Source organism: Artibeus jamaicensis, unplaced genomic scaffold (assembly GCF_021234435.1).
Source record: "Artibeus jamaicensis isolate MK-2021 breed Jamaican fruit bat unplaced genomic scaffold, CSHL_Jam_final contig_387, whole genome shotgun sequence".
NCBI classification, from domain to species: Eukaryota; Metazoa; Chordata; class Mammalia; order Chiroptera; family Phyllostomidae; genus Artibeus; species Artibeus jamaicensis.
Genome location: NW_026521812.1, coordinates 8,467,235 through 8,482,866, shown reverse-complemented (window position 1 = coordinate 8,482,866; position 15,632 = coordinate 8,467,235). Strand labels below are relative to the sequence as shown.

Here is a 15,632-nt window from a genome sequence, read left to right as displayed (position 1 = left end):
TTTTTTAATTTATATTTTTTATCTTTCAATGAACTTTTTATTGGCCTTCTGCCCTGCCAAAGGATGTCCCACTCCACTGCTGTTAATGCCTCAAACCTTTGGTGTCCTTGACCTCAGACACCACTCTGCTGTCCACACTCCTGCAGGTCATGGTCTTTTGGGTAGTTTGTAAGGAGGGGCTCTTGTCCAGGGCATCGACAAGATGGAAGTCCTCCACGTCTTCCAGTAAGCTGCGGTAGGTGGCAGTCTCAGCCTCCAGCTTGACCTTGTTGTTCAGCTGGGCCTCATACTCCTGGGCCTGGTGTTGCCCCTCTGCCCGGGTCTGGGCCAGCTCTCATTCCAGGTGCAGCAGGATCTTGTTGAGTTGTTCCATCTTCACGACATAGCATCTCTTCACCTCCCTCGGGCTGTTCGCCAAACTGACCTTCAGATTCCTCATTGAGTCCAGGTCGATCTCCAATGACTAGACCATACGTTTCAGCTCTGTGAGTGTTGTCTCAGCAGTGCCTATCTCAGTGGTCTGCAAGGTGACCACTGTGGTGCTGTCTTTTATCTGATGGGACCAGTACTTGTCCAGCTCCTCTTGGTTCTCCTGAGCCAACTTGTCATACTGGGCCCAGATGTTTGCCATAATTTTGCCAACGTCCTGAGATTTGGGGGCATCCAACTTCATGGTCAACCCAGACTTGGCAATCTGGTTTTGGAGACCATTTACTTCCTCCTTGTGGTTCTTCTTCATGAAAAGCAGCTCCTCCTTGACAGTCTCTCACTCTGTCTCCAGCTGCAGCCTAGTGATATTGGTGTCATTAATGATCTTTTGGAGCCCATTGATGTCATTCTCCACAGACTGGCACATGCCTAGCTCCGTCTCATACTTGACTCTGAAGTCATCAGCAGCAAGACGGGCACTGTCAATGTGCAAAACGATGTAGGCATTGTCCACAGAATTTGCAGAGATTTGAGCCCTCACATCTTCGATGGTCTTGAAATAATGCCCCCAGTTTCTGATCTGGGGTCCCTTCTTCTCTAAGTTTTCCTGAATTTTGATCTCCAGTCTCCAATTAGCAGCCTCCAGGCTTCTCACCTTCTCCGGGTAGGAGGCCAAGCAGTCATTCGGGCATTGCATAGTCTTCTTCTAGCTCTGGATATGCCCTATGCCCACCAGACCCCTGGCCATTCCTGCAGCCAGGCCCCCAGATCCCCAGCTGCCCTGCAAGCTGGTGGAGCTAGACACAGAGATCAGGGAGCCCCTGGCACCTAAATAGACCCTGGATGCACTGCTGGTCGGCAGGACCTGGTAACTGGGTGACCGCATGGAGCCCAGGGTCTGGTAGCTCGTGGAGAAGCTAGAGCATGTGCTGAAGCTTATTTTGTTCAGGGAGGAAGGTGAGAAGCTGAGACTCAGGTTGAACCTTCAGTAAACCTTTATATGGCACAAAATAATGCCACAATCCCTTCCTGTCTTGACAGTGTCATGAGGACTCTGCATTTTTGTTTTACACTTGTGTTTCTATACACTATTGAAAACATTCTGCAACACTTTATAAACTTCTGGCTACTATTTCTTTGTTGCAAAAACTTGCTTATAATAATTCTGGGACTATATTTCATATATAGATTCATCTATATAGATCCTAAGCTTCCTTGAGGATCACTTTTAAAAATTCTAGACAATGCAGCTGTTATTTCAATAGCTGTACTTAGTTCAGTCTGCCTGTAAAGCAATGCCTTCACTACAGAGTCATTAAAAATAGGATAATGGCTTCTTCAGTGCATTAATTTTTTCATGGATTTCATTATTGAAACATAGTCTCACAAATATAATAAACATATATGTCAGGAAAAAACTGAACTCTTGTGTAACTTTATAGAAAATCTGCCTCACTAGAGTCACTTGTTCATTCGAACTAACAATAGCTAATACTTATGCTGTGCTTACTGTCTTATGTCTGTTTCATGTATAAGCATAATGAAATCTTTTGCATTTTTTTCCTAAACATTTTCCAAGAGTACTTTCAGAAAAAGAAATGGTTTTAATTTGTCAGCACATCATTTCTATTAACTTGCCCATTTTTAGGAAGAAGCAGGGTACTAAAATTATGTAGTTTTTTAAAATTACTGTTTAAAAAATTCAAATGAATTTATGTTAACTTTAGTGACTTTTAAATGTAATGAAGTACTGGATTAAGTATAACATAATTATAAGCAAAACTGAAAAAGCAATAGAAAATTGCTTTCATATTTTTGTTGCTTAACTTTAAAAATACATTGTTGATCACTATGGCTTTATTTTCTCAGTTGCTAAAATCACATAAAACAATATAAAAATATTGCAAAGTTTATTTTCATTTCAAATGTTTGTAAATCTTCATTTCAATCTTCGTAACTTCACATTTTTGGCTGACATCTTGAAGGATATGATTCATCATATTTTTTCCTCCTAATATAACTTATGAAACATTATTAGAAGTGTGAAAGTTGTCAGTTCTACTTTTTTAAAGAAATCACTCAGTTGTCCTTCACTTATATCATAAATACAATATTGTAATAAATTTACTTCCTGAAGAATGTAATGCTTTTAGAAAAATGCACGAGCAATAAGAACAGCTCCATGACTTGATACAAATTGAATGAGCCTATGTAACTACTACCCAGGTCTGGAAATCAAATATTAATACTCCGCTGGCAGCTTCCTCACGCCTAAACACAGTACATTTCCAATCTCTCTTCCTCAAAGCTACCCACTATTCTAACTTCAAAAATCATAATTAGTTCTCTTTCTTATTTGGAAACCTTTATACTTTGAATCCTAATATACATTCTCTTTTGTATCTGGTTTCTTTCTTTTAAAGTATAACTTTATAGAATATTCTGTTCTATGAATATACCAAAACTTACTCATCTCTTTACTACTGAAGAAACAATGTGATTTGTTTCTAATTTTTATCTATTACAAATGATGGTGTTATGAATATTCCTGTATACATCACTTAGTGCACATATATACATTTCTCTTCTGGATACGCACATACAAATGTTTCTGTAGGCATATAATTTTGTGGCCATAGGGTATGTATATGCCCAACTTTACCAAAAGGTTTTCTAGGATATACTCTTAGAAAGAGTATACAAAGTTTCAGTTTCTTCATACTCTTGCAAAGATTTGGCATTGTCAGTCTTTATTTAACCATCCCAGTGATTCTATAATGTTATCTCTCTGTGGTTTTAATTTATGTTTCTCAGATGACTGTTGTGACTGAATAGGTTTCCAACATTATCTTGGTCATCGTGAAGTGCCTATTTTGTGAAGTGACTTTTCAGGAGTTTGCCCATTTTCTCTACTGTGCTGTGTGTATTTTTTAAATGGATCTGTAAAAGTTTTTTGTGTATTTTGAATACAAGTCCTTTTTAGGGTCCTTTGTGCCTTGTCTTTTCACTCTCTTAATGGTGTCTTCAGTAGTATAATCTCTGATTGACAGGTTGAGTGCTTTTTACTTATTTTTTAAATAATCTTTTAAAAATCCTTGTTCATTTTGTTTTGGTTTTCTTTGACTAGAAAATACAATTTTCCAACACGTTGACCAGGTTCATCGAATCTGCAGCTCGGTGCACTTTCTTGCTGCCCCTGCACACCCTCAGCGGACAGCCCAGGCAGGGCCCCGGGCGCAGCTGTCTCTGGACGCAAAATTGAGATCCAGTGGCCAAAATGTTCCTGTGATTTCAGTTAATGGTGATCACCAACAGATGTTAACTTTATTAAATACAAACAAACAAAAAGCAGATGTTATGTACATCATGATAAAAGTAATGCTCACTCTCTGTGGAGCGGTTGTTCAAGAAATCTAAACCTAAATCTATCATGCTTCAAGATTAACTACCAATTCACAGGAAAACAAGTCAGAACACTTAAAAGGATGCCCACTCACAGGGAAAACAACCCTTCATGTACAACGTGAAGACACAAGAAAAAAATATACTTAATTTCAGAAAATATGAGAGTGTCCAGAAAGTATCCAGCCAATTGTGTAATAGGAAAAATAGGCATTTATTGAAGGTACAGAACACAAGCAACTTTGTACATACAACAATGATGCCTCAGTCCCCTCCAAAGCAGGCACCTTGGGACCTCACACAATTCTCCTAATTGCTATCAGCTGCCCCATCCCATTTTCCTGAATCTCATCAACAATCTGAAATCTCTGCCCTTTGAAAGGTGATGTTAGTTTTGGGAAAAGCCAGAAGTCGCAGGGTGCCGAATCTGGGCTGTAGAGGGGCTGAATCTCCTGGGTGATTTTATGTTTCACCAAAATACTCTTTAGGAGACATGATACATGAGTGGGTACTGTCATGACAAAGCTGCCAATCATTAGTTGTCTACAGCTGCAGCCTTCTGAATCACCGAAACAGTTTCCATGGAGGAATGTTCAAGCTTAACACAAAATTTGATGCAGATTTGTTGCTCTACTTGCTCAGTCATTTTGACTGAGACAGCCATATGATACACATACTCACTCAAGGGTCTACCACCCCACTGACTCCTACAGTGAAGTCATCAGTGTCCATGTGTGTGCATTCCAATCCACTCTCCTTGGCTGCCAGGTTACATCAATGTCATGCAAACCATTCTTATTATATTAACAACAGCTGGACTTTTTGTGGGCCGACATGGCAGAATATAGTTTCTTAAATCACCTCATTTGCCTAAAGTTGAGGTTGGGGGTTAGTACTCAGGATGACCTATCTAGGTCTCCTATGGTTTGAGAGAAGGAGAATTTCAGTCTTGACTCTACTCCAGAAGGTACATAGGAAACTGCAATTTGGAAAATGTTGCAGGAAGAGGCTTCGGTGCTCAGGAAGTGAGGTTGCAATTTAACAACGATGAGCACATGAATAACATAGAGTACTTGATGTGTTCAAAGTCAACACCAAGGATCTTGGGAGGTACCAAAAAGAACAACCAGACAGCTTCTGAATCAGGCAACACTATATTAAAGAGGCCCTGGGCTGTAGCCCAAAAACAACCTGCCTCACTTATTGGAGCCTCTGAAAACTTCAAGTGAGTCACCATGTCGGCTCTTCCGATGCACAGGCACTGATAGGTGATGAAGTAATATTGCTCGCATGGCCAATATTACTGTGTTGTCTGCTCTAGGGCATGGGATGTAGAGACTTATTTATTTAATGATGATCAATGTCTCTCCTAAAGAACTTCAGGGAAGTCAGCTGGCTAGTTTGTATTCTTGAAGATCTTGGGGCACTAAGCCTCCAAGCATTAATCAGACTACATACATTCATGGTAAATAAAATCATCAATAAATCCAGTCATTTAGATCTGGACCTGCCTGGAGGGATTTGTTGGTAGACAGTAACACAGACCAGATCCTCCAACATGGCCAAGTTCAACATCCATCATGGTATTTGCTCTTGGTTACTTACAGGGAATAAAGAGAAAAGGGAAGGGTGTTTGGATCCAGATGTCTTTTCCACTTATATATGAAATGCTCACATAATAACAGAAAATTTAGACATGTATTTATTTTGATTTCTTCATAATGCATGTCTAAAGTATTTTGAGAGGAAATTAATTTTATTACATATAGTTTGTATAGGAAGTGGAGAGATCTTAAATTTATACTGAGGAAATATTGACTGAAGTGAAGTTCACACACACATAAACATGCACACCTGCATACATCCATACACACACATACACACCTATATGCCTTCATACAAACATACTCAGCCGCATGCATGCATATGTAACATTCATACATGCATATGTAAGATTTGAAATTCTGCAGAAAATGCTCCAACTCACTCACACATCACTTTGAAGAGAGAGAGTCAGTAGTGAGTAAGAGTGATGATAAGGGATATTTAAGGGCTGAGTATTTATTGACACAGGTTTTATAACACCAGAATCTGGCCCCGGGATCATATAAACACTTTAAACACATTAAAATCTCTACAAAAGTACATGATCTGAATTATCTGCCAAGTTAAAACTCAGCTGGCAGAGGAACTGTAAGAGCCAAAGTTGATTAATCAAACTCAAGTACAAAAGGATTCAACAATATCCTCAAATGCAGACCAGACTGGAGTCTGGCTAAAGGCTCACCACGTTCAGACTGTTCAGATTTATGTTTATTACATGCCATTTTACTCATTCTTCTATATTTGTCTTGACCTCTTAGTGTGGTCAGAATTGTGTCTTACAGTACAGTAATTAGAGGGTTTACCCCATTTCTGAAAACTAGAAAATAACCAGTAGGGAAAACTGAAGGACTAAATAGAATAAAAACAATGTATGGGCTGTCCTGTAAAAGGTAAAACAATAGGAAAAAAACAAGAAGGAACTTGTGAAATAATCACAATATGGCAATTAATTAAAACAGCGTTCAGGGCTGTTTCATTTAAAATATCATGTCTCTCTTGCTTTAGAAATTAGGTAGTAAACAAATATTGGATCAAGCCACGGGAGGTTGTGACTTTATCTTAGTAGTAATTTTATACTGCCACCAGGTGGCAGTCTTCCCTGGCTCTTCACAGCGCCCTTCCAGAGTCTAGCATAGCTATTCACTGCTGAGAAAGCAGCGGCAGGGTATCTATGTCTATGCACTCAGTTCGAAAATGGGAAATCGGCCAGGACTCTGTGGCTCCAGGATTAAATGTCTTTCATTTGAAGAGAGACTTCCATGGGCAGAGGTTTTTATTTTTCAAGTCATCCATTTATCTTCTGGATAAAGGCTATTTACATAAACTCCAGGCTTAAATCGAGCTTCTCAGGATTGCAGTTGGCACCTTTCCTTGATGCTCAGGACTCCAAGGGGCTGGTAACTGCACTGGCGAATGTTTCAGAGTGTTGTGTTTCTTCAAGCAGAGCCAAGTGAGAAGTATTCAAATGCCACACATATCTCCAGTATTCTCATCTAATCTCAGTTCCCAGAGTATTTACTTAAAACATTTTCATTTTCTTGGCATTCGATTGTACCTTTCTTTGAGATATTTATGACTAATGTGTAAAGTTTGAGAATTTTGCTCTCTGAGTACATGTGCACAAATACATCATAAACTAATTCCAGAATAAAAGGCTTACCTCAATGATCAGTGACACATTCAGCAACCACCAGCAACTGAAATTCATCCACTCCCTATTGCTAGAAAACTTCAATGCCTTTTCCAAACTATTTTTAATGTCTACTTCTAAGAAATTTATATCCCCGATAAGGATCAGTATTAGTGGATTACTTTTTCCATAGCGGAATTCACACAACACAAGATGCTATCTATCCTTTATACAGAGAATAAGCTGTGAGCATTCTCACAGGGCACCTGCTCAGGGTAAATGGTGAGGCTTTGGGGAAAGGGACTTCTTAGGTCAGAGCATGATGGTGACTAGGGAGGCACATATGAGGTGGGGCTCTGTCCTTATCACTTGGCTTTCTTTGTTGAATGATGTAGAACACGCCATCCCAAAGCATGACTGTAAGAGTTCAGCCTCTTTGGAATACTAATTATCTTGAGCTGCGGGTACTTGACAAACAGCCAGTGCGGGGAGAGACCACCTCTGAACTCTCCTGATTGACCTAAAGACAGATCCTCCAAAAGGAACTTCATTGTCATAAATCTTCCCTGGAGTTTCATCAACCAGAAGTTTGGGTCTTAGCACAGGAGACGAAGGAAGTCATGACCCAGGCGAACTTGGTCACAACGATCTTACCTCTCACCTATTCTTCTTAGGGCCCCTTTATTCTACCGTTCCTAAAACCATTTACTCTCCCCTAAGAGACATATACAACCCCATCCCTTTCTCTATTAAGATGATATGTCGGCCTAAATTCTAAAGTTACTTCTTTGGGTTATTTAGTTTTCCTGGGTATCTTCCATGTATACTTGAGTTTTACATGTTAAAAAACTTGCTATTTTTCTTCTATTAATCTTTCTTTGATTATATAGGTTTCAGCCAAGAACTCATAAAGGTGGAGAGAAAAATTATTTTTTCCCTACATTACTTACATCTCACAGAAAAGGCATAAGCTATGAACAAAAGTATAAGCAACTTAACCCTGCCCTACATTCTCAAACTTTCCCCTCACCCCCTCCATACAAGGCAGTATGTTGCAAATCTAGAGAATTTCAACTGTTTTTATATGTATAATATAAACATTATTGTATACATACGATACTTGTATAATACAACATATATATAATATGTATAATATAAAAGCATTAAAACTCAGTATAAACAAGTTAAAAAAAATTCTCATTATCCAGAACTACATTCACAGTCAATCACAAAGAATGGGACTGTAATACAGTTAGTTGCGCAATAATGTATCATCTGTGAATACAATCATGCGTAAAAAAGGAAAGTTTTCTATGAATGAGGAATTAAAGACCAAATTATTTAGGCAAACAAGGAACGGCTGTAGTAGTTTCTATTCTAGTGGAAAACGGAGAAAGTTCTATCCTATTTCAATAGCAAGGAGTCATAGGTTTTTCATATACTTATAGTTTTCAACTTAACTTTAATACTTAAAATTTCTCTATAACTCTTATTCTGTAGCCCAAAGGATAAATTCCAGACTAAACTCTGCGACCTCTAAGATATTCAACACCCAATTTCACGCCTCCCCTCCTAGCTTTCCTTCGTACTTCTCCGAGTGTGCCCTGACCTTGCTTATTTTCCGGTGCATCTTGCTACATACTGTGCTCCCGGCAGTCTTCCCACTAGCTCACCTTTCAAATTTTCAGGGAGTCCTCAACACATATTTGATAAGTGAGTTAATCAGTTAAATAACTCACAGTGACTTTTCTGACTAGGCTTTTCTAAAAAATTCCAAAATGCCAGGGAAATATATCTATTCACTCTTCCTTGGGAGGCCCTGGACTACCTGTGGATTATATTAGCTTCCTTGGGCTGCTGTGGCAAATGACCACAAACTAATTAGCTGAACACAGCTGAAATCTATTCTCTAAAAGTTCTGGAGGTCACAAGTTGAAATCAAGTATCAGCAGGGCCATGTTCCCTTCAGGGCCTGGAGGGGAGAGACTTTTTATTTTTATTTGTTTGCCTCTTTCAGCTTCTGGTGGCTCTTGACAGTTCCTTGGTGTCCCTGCCTCCTTGGCTGCCTTACTCCCAGTTCTGCCTCCATCTCCGCATTGCTTTTTTTCTGTATGTTTTTGTGCATCTAAACTCCCTCACTTTCTGTCTCACAAGATATGTGCAATGGCAGTTAGGGTCCAGCAGTTAATCCAGGATCAACTCCTCCTCTCCAGATTCTTAATTTAATCACATCGTTGCCTTATAAGGAAATATCCATTCTTCTGCCATATAAAGTAATAGTCAAATATATCAGGTGATTGAGATGCAGACATCTTGGGGGAGGGGCCATATGCAGCCCACCATAACCTGAGAACAAATAATTAACCTTATGAGAACACGAAATTCAAACTGAGTTCAGGGTTTCTATGACCAACAAAATAGTTCCTGGTTAGACCTAAGCCCAGACGTTTCTATAGCTCTCAAAGGAAAGTTTTACTTACAGTGTCCAAGGAGATGGCTATTGCTAAGTGAACCACAAATAAACCAACACCTAGAAAACTAGAGGGTGCGGAAGACCCAAGCGATGAAAGGGTAACTTGGAGACAGTCTGGATCAGTGCACTCTGGTCCTGCCTATTGGATAGGCCAGTGCTGCAACTGTGCGGGGATGGACGTCCCGGACACACGCAGTCCAGATGAAGCATTTGGAGATAAATTCTAAACGTGGACAAGAAGCTCAAAATAAAAGAGCAATTTTCCCTTCTGAGGATCCAGGAGAGCAAGGGTGAACTGCTGTGGGGCAAAAAATAAATCAAAATCAATTCCACCTACCTCTAAGAGTGAGGAAAAAGGAGGAACCAGCCAGTGGGAAGGAAGAGGTGGAGTGTGAAACAGGGAGGGCCCGGGCAGCCTGCTTAATGCTGTAAACCTAACAAATTATTCCAAGCACATAAACTAAAAAGAAGCTTTGTATGATTCTGCAATCTGCCACTTTACCAACATTCTCGTACTCTAAGATTCTATTGTACTAATAGTTAAAAACATTTTTAGTAGTCATTTTAAAAGTCATTTTAGTAGTATTCATTGAAGGGTTCACATTCAGCTGGTGTGCACTTGTATTGAGCATTGGCCCACAAGCAAGGCACGCCATCACTGGCCAGGGCTCCTCTTGATTTTCTCCGGTATCATCCCTGACTATTTGCATGGGCATGTGAGGACAGGCCTGGAGAAGGAGCCGCTGGAGAGGAGGTCACTAAACCCTGAGGCATAGATTGTCCCCTGATTCCTCCAAAGAAAGAAACAGGAAAATAAGTAGAGCTTTGGCAATAGGAAACTAATTGTTTTTTTCCTGTTCTATGTTTTTTTTTCCTGAGGAGAAGGAAAAATTTTATCACAAAACCATCTAAAGGGGAAGGGATTACAATGTATGAATTGTCAGTTACAAAAACAGTCATGGGAGGGAAAGTACAGCATAGGGAATCTAGTCAATAACCCTGCAGTAAGTATGTATAGTGTCAGATGGTACCACACTGATCCGGTGAATATTTCCTACATTATATAACTGCATAGTCACTATGCTGTACATCTGAAACTAAGATAAAATTGCATGTCAACTTTAACTGAAAAGTTAAAAAATAAATACATAAAAATACAAAGGCCCTCTAAAACCCTTTAAGAACCCATGACATCAAGCGCTGGAAGCTCAGACACCCTCAGCGCCCTGGCAGCAGGGACCACAGAATGAAAAGGAAGGGCCATGTTTGTGATTGACTTCAGAGCTGAGGTTACCAGTTTGTGATGATCCCTGGTTAATGAGAGCATCTCGTCAGACAAGCAGTACTGAAGTTTGGAAGACTCTAGTGGGATTGAACATTGCTAGAAATCTTTATTAGAAATAAAGTTCAATCTTTGCATGGCCATAGCTCAGTGATAGAAAAAATAGAACAAAAATGCTCAATAAAGTGATTTTAATCAAACTCAGTTGCATAGCCAATCCAGTTATTTTCTCAAAAGTACCTCTTAATTGCCCTAAATGCTCCCAATGTCATTAAAATAATGATGATATACAAGGCCAGCCTCACTTTGCTGAGCTGCTACAGAAAGACACGAGAGCATGAACATCTTGATCATTTTTTCCTTTGCTATCTGAAAATAAAGCTAGGGTGTGGTTACATATGATTGTAGAAAATGAGAAGACTTATTTATTGAACAATTCATGATGGACATAGCATTAGACCTCTAAGGAGCATTTGTGAATTACTACCCCAAGATAAAACTATAAACCATTTACCATAAAAGTTTTTCAAGAAAAAGGAAATAAGAACGTATGGGACATAATATATATCATATGGTTTCATGATATATATCATATGATATATATAATATCATATGATACAGGTTATATGACCAATATAATGAATGATATGTATTATATTACCAGCACATATTTTTTATATATAATATTATTATTTTTAAATTTTATTTAATTGTTGTTCAAGTACAGTTTTCTGTCTTTTACTCCCATCCCAGCCTACCCCCTCAGGGCTCCCCACTCCCATTTCCACCCCCCTAGTTGTTGTCCATGTGTCCTTTATACTAGTTCCTGTAAATCCTTCCCTTTTCCCCCTGAAATTCCCTCCCCTCTGGTCACTGTCTGCCTGTTCTCTATTTCAGTGTCTTTGGTCATATTTTGCTTGCTTATTTGTTTTGTTGTTTAGCTTCCTGTTAAAGGTGAGACCATATGGTATTTGCCTTTCACTGCCTGGCCTATTTCACTCAGCATAATGCTTTCTAGTTCCATTCATGCTGTTGCAAAGGGTAGGAGCTCCTTCTTTCTGCTGCATAGAATTCCATTGTGTAAATGTAGCATAGTTTTTGGATTCATTCATTTACTGTTGGGCACCTAGGTTGCTTCTACTCTTGGCTGTTGTAAATTGACCAGCACATGTTTTAACTAAAAATCAAGAGTCTTTTTAATTTGTTGCTTTCATAATCATGCTTGAAGATAGGTCCACCTCTCTCTTCCCCTGGTCATTTATGTAGGGAGACATTTGCACAAGTTTGCTTGCCCACACCTGAAAAGCAATTAAATTTTATTGATACCATTTAAAAACCAATGAAACCCCACAAATATTGTAGCTCTGTAGGATATTCAGTTTTAACTGCTTAAGTTTGCTCTGCAAACTTACCATCTAATTTCATTTTTTAACCAAACATGTGGTTAATAATGTTTGTTATTATTAACAGAAGCAGAGCAAAACATATTGGTTCCCAATACATAAATTATTTTTAAAATTTGAAAGTTTACCATTTCTTTTAAGCTTTGCTCTTAAGTTTCCTGGTGAGTGTTCAGTACTTTTAAGTGTCAAGTAATATCTATGCTGCCTCATTTTTATTTCTCTTGGTGTTTTTTCTGATCCTGAAAAATGTTCCTAGAACAGCATTGTTTGCTGTGGCTTATCAAATTTTATTTGCAATAATATAAACTTAGACTCACAGAAGAAGAATCTGCCAGACATGTGATGCATTGTACTCCATAACAATATAAAAATGCAAAATGAATTGAACAAAGAAAGATAAGCCAACCGAGGACATACAACAGTTCTAGAATTCATTCCTAAGGCTTGAAGAATACAGAAGCCTGAGACACAGCAGAAAGTGCTCAGCTACATGTAATTTGATATTTAGCTTCTCTGTTCCTTCAGTGACCTGTGGAAGTCACTTACGGTTACTATGCTTTTCAGTTAGTCCTGTACTGTAACAACTTATTCTCAGAACAGACCTGCTCATCTAATCAATTTCTTCATCTGTAGAATGAGAATACAGTTACTGGCTGGCTAAGATAATGGGTTGAGACAGCTCAGGCTGGATGGAAGACAGAAAAAATCATCAGAACCCTGATAATTTCCCATGGATGGCATTAGACTCACAAACAAATAATATTTGGCACCAGTAAAAAATGGCAACAGAATTGGTTGTTACAGAATTAAAAAAATAATAACATAAACAAGCTCTTTGCAGGGCAGCTAAGAGCATCATATGAAATCATAGGGGGAAAGAGAATATGGATCATTGAGGAAACAGTATGGTAGTTCTTAAAGAAATTAAACTAGAATTACCATGTAATCTAGCTATGCAATTTTTTTTGTTGTAAGAGGTATGTCTAGAAAGCTGTTTCATATAATGAAGAAGACACAAGATACAAGAAACACTGTATACAGGACAATGATGCCTCAGTCCCCTTCAAAGTAGGTGCCTGGGAACTTCACACGGTTCTCCCAGTATCTCTTTCACTGTTCGAAAACATTTTGCAAAATCCATTGCCAGAATCGCCATCAGCTGCCCCATTGTATTTTCCTGAATCTCATTGATGGTCTGAAATCTCCTGCCTTTCAAGGGTGATTTTAGTTTTGGGAAAAGCCAGAAGTCACAGTGCACCAAATCTGGGTTGTAGTGGGGCTGAGTTAAACATTCTCAAATGTTCTCCTTGTTGCAGGCCTTCCAGAGCATGGATCACTGTCAACAGATTCTCAGCCATCTTTGAAATGTTTGTGCCAACTTTAATTTGCACTGCACTCATTGCATCATCAGATGAAAACCTCCTGAATCATCTGAATAGTTTCCATGGAGGAACGTTCAAACTTAACTCAAAATCTGATGCAGATTAATTATTCTACTTGCTCAGTAATTTTGAATGAGACAGCCACACAGTACATGTGCTCACTCAACAGCCTCCACTGACTAGTACAGTGAAGTCATCATTGCTCATGCATGTGCATTCCAGTCCACTGTCCTTGGCTTCCGGGTAACACTGATGTCGTGCAAACTGTTCTTTTTATATTAACTATGGTTGGACATTTTCCAGACAGACCTTGTATATTCAGAAGAATTGAAATCAGGGATGTAAATGTATATTTGTATGCAAATGCTCATAGGATTTGGTTGCCTTCACCATTGTAACCAAATTGGTTACAATGGTGGAAGCAAATCAGGTGTCCATTGACAGATAAATAAGTAAACAAATGTGAAATATACACACAATGGAATGTTATTCAGCCTTACAAAATGAAATTCTGACACAGTCTACAACATGGATGAACCTTGAAGGCATTATGCTAAGTTAAATATGTCAGACACAAAAGAACAAATAGTGTATGACTTCACTTATATGAGGTACCTAGAGTAGCCATATTCCCAGGGACAGAGAGTAGAATGCTAGCTGCCAGGATGTGGTGGGGGAGGAAATGGGAAGTTACAGTTCAGTGGGTACAGAGTTTCAGATCGGTAAGGTAAAAAGTTCCAGAGATGGATGGTGTTGATGTTCGCACAACAATGTGAATGTTCTCAATGCCACTGAACTGTATGCACTCTTAAATATTGGTTATAATTATTAATATATATATATTTACGACAATAAAAATATAGGAATTTTTCTTCCTAGGTTTTACATAATCATGTCTTAAAATTGTTATATATAAAAGAGCAATTTTCTTAGAAATATTTTACATGTGTAAGGATGAATCATTAAAGGAAGGAGAAAGAGGAAGTGGGCTATTCTTTCGGTCCTTCAGCATGCCAGGTGGGCCAGAGGAGACTAAAAGGCAAAGCGACTCTTCTTCTTTAGATTAAAATAATGATATCTCAGCTCAGGTGATAGTTTTGCATTACTATCCTCTTAATTTCAAGTTTATTACTTGACTGCTCATCATCTGGGCACCCGATTTTCCAGATATGAAGTCTAAGTCTGGCAAAATGTATATTACCCTTTAAAAATTGCTTTTGGCCCATGAAAAAAAACACTATACAGTAAATATAAATAACTGAGATCTGGAAATAAAACCATCATTTAAGCCATTGAAATTGACCAACTTTCCAATATCTGGTATCAGATACAATGATCAGAGTTGCTGCTAGAACAGATGGTCCACTGACTGCTCCAGGCAATTATTCTCCAATAAGTTAGAGAAGCTGCCAGGGTAGTCTGGTCCCTTAGCTCAGCAAGTTGAAGCAGTGGATCCTCTGGAAATTTTCAATGGAAACACAGTTTCTCTTTAGTAGTCTCTTCTTGCTCATTCTCCCTCCTTCGATTCCTCCATCTCCCTTAGTACACTTATGTTACCCCAGATCCTTTTGTATCAAATGTACAATTAAAAAGTAAGAGAGAGAAAAGACTAAGAGAAATGAAACACAGTGGAACTTATGTGGATGGCTCCTGAGCTTTGGAGATACTAAAACAGAATGCCCTAACTTCACGACGCAGTCAGCCAAGGTGACTGAAACCACTCTCACAGTCTAACTCGGGACAGCTTAAATTATTTCCTAACCCTTATGGTAGCAATTTAGAAATTTGTATTAAGAACATAAATATTACTATATTCTTGACCAATAATTCTACTGATGGGGAAATCTGCCTAAGTAACAAATCTTAACGATAAAGTATTTTATAGAGAAAAATTAGAAACAATCATTCAAATGACAATTCAAACTCCAAGTGAAGCAGAATAACTAGTGATATTGTGGTTAATCAATAAGGTAGATTTTATTTTTTTAGTATATTTTATTGATTATGCTATTACAGTTGTCTGATT

At 38.5% G+C, this 15,632-nt stretch overlaps 1 protein-coding gene and 1 pseudogene across 3 annotated transcripts in view; both read right to left on the bottom strand.

Moving 5' to 3' along the window:
- Window positions 1–15,632, bottom strand: part of THEMIS (thymocyte selection associated) — a 163,736-nt gene that overhangs the window by 25,804 nt on the left and 122,300 nt on the right. The window lies entirely within an intron of this gene.
- On the bottom strand, window positions 83–5,068 carry LOC119051237 (keratin, type I cytoskeletal 18-like; annotated as a pseudogene).